Source organism: Brachypodium distachyon, chromosome 1 (genome assembly GCF_000005505.3).
Source record: "Brachypodium distachyon strain Bd21 chromosome 1, Brachypodium_distachyon_v3.0, whole genome shotgun sequence".
Lineage (NCBI taxonomy): Eukaryota > Viridiplantae > Streptophyta > Magnoliopsida > Poales > Poaceae > Brachypodium > Brachypodium distachyon.
In genome coordinates this window covers 58839394-58848074 of record NC_016131.3, presented here as the reverse complement: position 1 = coordinate 58848074, position 8681 = coordinate 58839394, and the positions used below count along the sequence as shown (strand labels likewise).

General features: G+C 47.7%; 1 pseudogene; it reads left to right on the top strand.

Moving 5' to 3' along the window:
- Nucleotides 1–354: 354 nt before the first annotated feature.
- On the top strand, nucleotides 355–6694 carry LOC112270733 (annotated as a pseudogene).
- The last annotated feature ends 1987 nt before the right edge of the window (nucleotides 6695–8681 follow it).

The window sequence follows — 8681 nt, the reverse complement described above, 5'->3', positions numbered from 1 at the left end:
TTCAGAGGCCGAGTTGAGACCACCGCACCCGAGGGATGGCAGCCACGATGGGAGATCGAGGCGAAGATCCGAGGGCGTGAGATCGCGCCTGCTACATAGGATATCACCTTCATCGCCCGCTACCCCACCTTTGAGCAAGGCCTTCAGTTCATCATGCAGTGCGCCTTCGCGCAGGTGTGTCGGGACTATCGGCACGAGTTTCTCGAGGACTCCCCCTTCCTCCTCTTTGGAAGGCAGAACCATGCATGCTCAGCTGTGGCTACAACCAACGACGAGGATGCCACCCCAGTGACGACCCACTTCGAGAACATGGAGATTAACACCGTGGACTTGGAGTCTTGCCTCGAGCACGAGATGACCAGGGCCGACCTAGCCGAGGAACAGATTGGTAATCTGTTGGGAGAGAAGACTCAGTGGCAAGAGGACAAGGCATTGTTGCAGAACACTGCCATCAATATGGAAGGAGTCATAAATCAGTTGTTGTATGAGAGGGACCAAGCTCGTTTCTACCGCGAGAAGTTCAAGACATTTCTCGAGGCCACCACCCCGGCCGAACCCACAGATCCGAGAGAGCAGGCCCGCTACTACAGCGAGCGGTTTAAGGCTTTCATGGTAGCCGAAACCGCAGCTGCCGCAGAGCCAGCCCCAGCTGCCGCACCGGCACCAAACCAGGCCCCACCGCCACCACAGGATCAGGAGGTGGTACCTCATGAGGAGGTGCCGACTGAGGAGGAGGAGCCCCAGGAGGTCCACGATATGGACACCCCTGCCACCAACACCTGCTCCAAGAGGAAGAGGGTGAATGGAGTCGCGACATCAGCCCCACCTCCCTAGTCTCGATGCCTGCCAGACTTTATCATTTCTTTTCGTTATCAGCTTTGCGAGTTAGTCATTGACCATACAACCTATGTGTATGGCAATGTAGATCGATTGCATTTTCTTCGTACTTTTATGGGCAGTACTCCATCATGAACAAGTGTGTTTTGCCATAATTTCCAAAACCCTTTTTGATTGATTGAGTGTATGTTTGGTATATGCTTGAGTTATATCTTGTTTTGGGGGTTTAGACATTCTTAGATCTATTCTGTCTATTATTCCTCATCTATGCTACCCTAAACAGATGCCTCCGAGACGCCAGAACCCTGCCAACAACGCCGAGGCTAACAATGCGGACGCAGAAGGGAACACTGCAACCATGCAGCAGTTATTGGCCGCCTAGACCCAGTTCTTCCAGCTGATCACTCAGCAAATGCCCAACAACAACGCCAACCACCAGCAGAACCCCAACAACAACCAGCAACACCACCCTCCACAGGTGGATATGCTAACCCGGTTCTTGCGTTTGCGCCCACCCACCTTCTCCAGTTCACCCGAGCCAATTGTGGCAGACGACTGGCTCCGCTCTGTTAACAAGAACTTGGTGACAATCAACTGCACCGAGGAGGAAAAGGTTCGGTTTGCAGCCCACCTATTGGAAGGACCAGCTCCATCCTGGTGGGAGAACTACCAGATCACCACCCCCATTGAACATGTCACCTGGGATATGTTCCAAGAAGCCTTCCGCACCGCCCACATCTCAGCGGGGGTGCTCAATCTGAAGAAGAAGGAATTTCTGCGACTCAGACAGGGAAGCCGCACAGTGGTCGAGTTCATCAACCAGTTCAACAGTCTCGCCCGCAATGCGCCGGACGAGGTGAACACGGATGCCAAGCGTCGAGAGAGGTTCTTGGATGCGCTGAACGATGAACTCTATGCAATTGGCTGTTGCTTACACTACCTACCAATCGCTCATTGACAAGGCGATTGTGTTGGAGAACAAGCTCCACCAGATGGAGAACCGCAAGAGGAGACTCCATCAAGGAGGCTCTCACGCGGGGCCACATCAGAAGCCATGCATCACCCAGGACGGCAGTGGCAGTTCGTCTGTGCACAGGTCCGGGGGCCACAATGACAGACGCAGTGGAGGGTATGGCCATCAGAACCGCCATGCCGGAAACAACAACAGCAGCAGCAAGCACCAGCACCAGCAGCAGAATCAGCATCAGCATCGCCCGAGGCACCACAACGGAAATGGTAACCACAATGGAGGTGGAAACCAAAATGGAAATGGAAAGGGCCTCACCAACGGAAATGGAGCCAGACAGAACCGCAACCCTGGCAGGGACATGAGCCAGGTGGAGTGCTTCAAGTGCCACAAGATGGGGCACTACTCCAACGACTGCCCGGAGAGGATGACAGGGAATGTGGTTAAACCAAACCCATTCCAGAAGGGCAACGTGAACCACATCGACGTGGAAGAGATCATCGAGGAGCAAGGTATAGTCATCGGTACTTTTAGCATTAATTCATTTAAAGCTTTAGTACCGTTTGATACCGGTGCATCCCATTCATTCATCTCAAGAGGATTTGTGCATCAAAATGGATTACCTGTTAGCACACTAGCCAACCCCATGAAAGTAAACTCATCAGGGGGAGAATTGATAGCCGCCTATGACTGTCGTGGGCTAAGTTTGGAAATAGGGAAACACACCTTCCCCACGGACCTAATAATAATAGGGTCCAAGGGTTTGGATGTCATCCTAGGAATGGATTGGCTGGTCAAGTATGAGGGACTTATAGATTGTGTCAGAAGAACCATCACCCTCACCACCCCAGAGAATAAGAGAATCCGTTTCAAGTCTGCTTTTGAATTCAAGAGACCTAAGGTCAATTCTCTTAAGGGGGTTAGCCTGGACGAGGTTCCAGTAGTGAATGAGTATCCGGATGTTTTCTTAGAAGGGTTGCCAGGTATGCCACCAGACCGTGACGTAGAGTTTCTCATCGAATTGATGCCTGAAAGTGGACCCATAGCCAAGAGACCGTATAAGATGGCTGTGGATGAGTTGAAAGAATTGAAGAAGCAGCTAGCTGAACAGTTAGCGAAAGGTTTCATCCGCCCCAGTTCATCACCATGGGGAGCACCTGTCCTTTTTGTGGAGAAGAAGGACAAGAGCCAACGGATGCGTATCAATTATCGATCACTAAATGAGGTGACGATAAAGAATAAATACCCCTTGCCTATCATCAACGATCTTTTTGACCAGTTGGAAGGAGCCTGGGTGTTCTCAAAGATCGATCTGCGATCAGGGTATTTTCAGCTGAAGATCCGAGAGATGGATATACCCAAGATGGCATTCACCACTAGGTATGGACTGTATGAGTATACCGTGATGCCCTTTGGATTGACCAATGCGCCAGCATACTTCATGAACATGATGAACAAGGTGTTCATGGAATTCTTGGACAAGTTTGTCGTGGTGTTCATCGATGACATTTTGATCTATTCCAAGAGCAAGGAAGAGCATGAGCAGCATCTGCGCATGCTTTTAGAGAAGCTGAGAGCGCACAAGTTGTACGCCAAGTTTAGCAAGTGTGACTTTTGGTTGTCAGAAGTTAGTTTCCTCGGACACATCGTGTCAGGAGCAGGAGTAGCTGTCGACCCAGCTAAGTTGACCGCTGTTACAGAATGGGAGTCACCCAAGAACGTTGGAGATGTCCGCAGTTTCCTAGGGCTTGCGGGATATTATAGGAGATTCATTGAAAACTTCTCCAAGATTGCTAAACCTATGACGGAACTATTAAAGAAAGAGAAGAAGTTCGCCTGGAAGGAGAAATGTGAAGAGAGTTTCCAGGAGTTAAAGAAGAGATTGGTGTCCGTACCTATTCTTGCGCTACCAAACCTGCAAGAGGACTTTTAAGTTTATTGCGGAGCTTCACGTCAAGGTTTGGGAGGAGTATTGATGCAAAATGAGAGAGTTGTAGCGTACGCTTCGCGGCAACTGAAGATCCACGAGGGCAATTACCCCACTCATGATCTGGAATTAGCATCAGTAGTGCACGCCTTGAAGACTTGGAGACACTACCTGATGGGAAAACACTGTGAGTTGTTCACAGATCATAAGAGCCTGAAGTATATATTCACCCAGAAGGAGTTGAACCTGAGACAGCGGAGATGGTTAGAACTGATAAAGGATTATGACTTGAGTCTGCAATATCATCCCGGCAAGGCTAATGTTGTAGCCGATGCATTGAGCCGCAAGGGCTATATAAATGGACTGACAGCTGGAGAGTTACCGCCAGAGTTGTGCAAACAGTTCAAGGACTTGAGACTAGAGATTGTGCCCAAAGGACATCTGGCCACATTGGAAGTACAGCCCACGTTGCTAGACAGGATCAGAAAAGCACAGAAGGGCGATTCGGAAATCAATGCAATAAAAGAGAATAAACTTATCGGCAAAGCAGAAGATTTTCATGAGGATGACCAAGGAACCATATGGTTCGGTAAACGCATATGTGTACCGCAGAATCCGGAAATCAGGAAGCTGATTTTACAAGAAGCCCATGACTCACCGTACTCAATCCACCCTGGAAACACGAAGATGTACATGGACTTAAAGGAAACATTTTGGTGGTCCGGATTGAAGCGAGACATTGCAGGGTTCATTGCCTTGTGCGATGTGTGCAACAGAGTTAAGGTAGAGCACCAGAAGCCAGCAGGATTACTAAGACCATTGCCAATACCGGACTGGAAATGGGATAAAGTTGGCATGGACTTTATCACCGGTTTGCCGAGGACCAGATCAGGATATGATTCCATTTGGGTAGTGGTTGATCGTTTAACCAAGGTTGCCCACTTTATACCGGTGAAGACTACTTACACTAGCGCACAGTTAGCGAAATGCTACATATCCAGAATAGTGTGTCTACACAGAGTACCCAAGGAAATAGTTTCAGACAGAGGTACCCAATTTACCTCAAGATTTTGGGGACAACTACACGAGTCTCTAGGGACAAGACTAGAGTTCAGCACAGCTTTTCATCCACAGACGGATGGACAAATCGAGAGGGTTAATCAAATCCTTGAAGACATGTTGAGAGCATGCGCTCTAGATTATGGATCCAGTTGGGATGACAACCTGCCGTATGCAGAATTCTCATACAACAACAGCTTCCAAGCCAGCATAGGAATGTCACCGTTTGAAGCTCTGTATGGAAGGAAGTGCAGAACACCATTGTTATGGAATGGTGTAGGAGATCGTAGCCTATTCGGCCCGGACATGATAAAGGATGCGGAAGAAAAGGTTAGACTCATCCGAGACCGACTGAAGGTAGCTCAGTCAAGACAGAAGAGCTATGCAGATACCAAACGTAGGGAGGTTACCTATGAAATTGAAGATAGAGCGTATCTCAGAGTTTTGCCGATACGCGGGGTGAAGAAATTTGGTATAAAAGGAAAGTTAGCACCCCGATTTATTGGACCTTTCAAGATCTTGTCGCGACAAGGAGAGGTAGCCTACAAATTGGACTTACCGGAAGCACTGTCCAATGTCCATAATGTCTTCCATGTATCACAACTGAAGAAGTGTCACCCCGAGATGGCCGACACACCCCTGAGGGATAAAATTCCACTTGAGGAAGTCCAGATACAGAGTGACCTCACCTATGAGGAGAAACCGGTCAGGATCTTGGATACAGCTGAGAAACAGACCCGATCCAAGAATATCAAGTTCTGCAAAGTTCAGTGGGACCATCATACAGAAGAAGAAGCCACATGGGAACGCGAAGATGATCTTCGAGAAGACCACCCACACCTCTTTTCTAGCCACACCTAATCTCAGGGACGAGATTCATCTTAAGGGGGTTAGGTCTGTAACATCCCAAATTTTCAAACTTTTACATGTGCATTGCATCCATAAGCATCATGCCACAATTGCATATTTGAATTCAAATTTGAATCTCAAAAGGCTTTTAAAGGCTTTTATTTCACCCTAGGGTTTACACCCATTTAAGCTTTGGATCTTCAAACCATTAAGGTTTATTTTATAAAAGGGGGTTTATTGCATATATAAGCTATCCCATAATTTTTGGAAAATTATTTGGAGTTGAAAAACTATTTTATTTAAATAGTTATATAGCCCTAAAGGCATTTATAGGGCAAATGTATTTTTGTGTATTTTATTTTGAGGGGAAATTACTCCCAAAAGTTGAATCATGGTAAAACATGATTTTACAAATTTTCTGGAATTTATTTGGACCAATTTGGAGTTCAAAATCAAAAGATATCAAACAAATAAGAAAGACAGAAAAAGAAAATGGCTAAAAGAAAAAAAAAGGGAAAACCGGACCAGCTCGACCGTTTTGGGCCGAACCGGCCCAGCAACGCCCGAGCCCGCCCGAACCGGACCGGCCCAGCGCCGCGCGCGTGCGCCCGCTGCCACTGACAGGTGGGGCCCACTTGTCAGGGCCTTCGTCCCCGTTAGGAAAGCCCCGCGCCGCCGCCGCTGAGTCCGCGCCGGACTCCCCGCGCCGCCGCAATCTTCGGAATCCGAAGATTTCGACCTTCCCGAAGCTGCGAGCCCACGTCCCTATAAAGCTCCGCCTCTCCTCTTTCTTTTCCCCCTTCCCGCCCCCGCTCGCACGCGCCCACGCCGCCAGAATCGCTCGCCAAAGCTCGTCGTCCGCCGCCGCAAGTTTTGGTCGCCGCCGTTGAACCCTAAGGTTAAAACTCTGCCCATTTCTAGCCATCGCTTTCCTTCGTCCTTGCGCATCTTTTGACGCGGCTATTTCTCCTTTTTGCGCGCCGCAGCGCCTCGCCGTCGAGAAGCCGAAGCTCCAGAGCCGTCTGCCGCTCGCCGCTGTCTCCGCGCCGTACTAGGCGAGCACCCCGCCGTCCCCGAGCGCCGCCGACCCCGTCACCGAGTTCGCCGTGCCGCGCCGCGCCGACCCAGCCCCTCCCCGCGTCGTCAGCTTCACCGGAGGAGCCGCCCGCCCGTGCCCGCGCCGCCATCTCCCTCATCTCCGGTGAACGCTGCCGCCGCAGGTGAAACCCTAGCCCGCCCCGACCGTCCGATCATGATCCAACGGCCGAGATTAGAACATTTTATTCCTTATAAAACGAACCGGTACCATCCAATAAGAACACGCCACGTGGCACCCGAGTGATAAAAATAAAAATCTAATTTTAGTCCCCCGGAATAATTAAATGGCACTTTTGCAGAAAAGCCCTTGTAACTTCAAATGATCATATCTTTTAATCTGTTTGGCCAAATTTGATGATCCACACCTTTTTGGAATCCTTAGGAAATTTAGAATCTTTTGGCACTGTTCAATTTCAAATTTGAATTTTTGAATCACATTCAAATTTCAAAATAGGGTTTAATACCATTTAAATAATAACTATTTATTTAGAAGTCCTTTTTAATTGAAACGAGTGCCCAAAAATTTGTTTTATTAACCTCTGTCCATTGGGACAAAGAAACAATTATTTTGAATTAATTTAGTTGGCTGATGCCAATAAAACCATATTTTAGGGTTTAAACCCCAACCTTTGCTATTTGTTTAAAACCCTGATTACATGTGCTTAATTATCAATGCTTTGAACCAGTAGATCACCCGAATAAAATAAACCCAATCATGTCATATGTTTGCATCGCATCATAGCATACATTCTTTTGTCACATTTGAATTGTGTGTTTATGTGTGTGTATATTGTTTGTATTTGAATAGTTTTCTCGGAGAGCGAACCTTGTGATTGTGACGAGTGTTTGAACTCCAACTGCTACCAAGGCAAGTTCACTTTGATCATATCCCATTACTATTTGTTTTTAAAATACCTATGCATTAGAGTTGTTTGTAGAAATGCATTGATAGGACTATTACTCGTACTTATGCTAGCTATGATTGACCTATTAGCTATAGGGTTGCCTTTGCCATGAATCCTCCACCAATAGCCATCGTGATTAGTATTGCTTAGCCCTGCTATGTTCGTAAACGTGGGATGGAATCTCAATCACTGTGAAATGATGATGTGGAGTAATTTTGGAAACTTGGCAAAAACAACCCTAATGAACTATCCTGGGTGGACTGCTTTGAGTATTCGAGATGTTATGCGACGTCAGGTCCATTTCTATGGGTCCCTCTGAGTCGAGTCTCCATGGATTCGGAGATGGATCGTCCATGGACGTCTCTTCCGTGGATTCGGGGAGCACTTGCGTCGCAAATGTGGAATGCCACCTGGGGTATCAGAGACTGGACTAGTTTCCTGTTTAGTAGGTTCCAGTACAACCACATGGTAATATGGGCTCTGCCTGGATGGAGTAAGAAATGTTTACCCAGATCCGAGGGATTGTACTGAGGTAGTTGTGTAGGTGGGAGCGCGGGTCCCTCAGGTGGTCTGGGTGAACATGTTCTGAAAATTCTTGAAGTCGATGCCGTTGCTACTCCACCCGGAGGACAGCAAGGAATTAACACGTCGAATTCTTGTGGGGAATGTGTGCAACCTCTCGAGAGTGTCAAATTAAGTACTTAGCCGTGTCCCCGGTTACGGACAATTATGAGCAACTAGATATTGGGGCTGTAAGGAAGGTCTCACTCATTCGAACTTCTTAAATAAAATGAATGTTTTGAACAGGGTAGGGGCACTTGATGTTTCTATTCAATGTGCTCTAGGTTAATAGGAGCATGGGTGTTTCTACCCCGTGTCCATTAGTTAACAATATTGTAACATTCAATTGTAGTAAGATAAACTATGTTTTGCTACCACGCCATAAAGCCTGAGCCCCACTATACCTCAATTGCATATACTTGGTAGGATCTGTTATAACTCCAGGTGAGCTTGCCAATACATTCAATGTATTGACCAC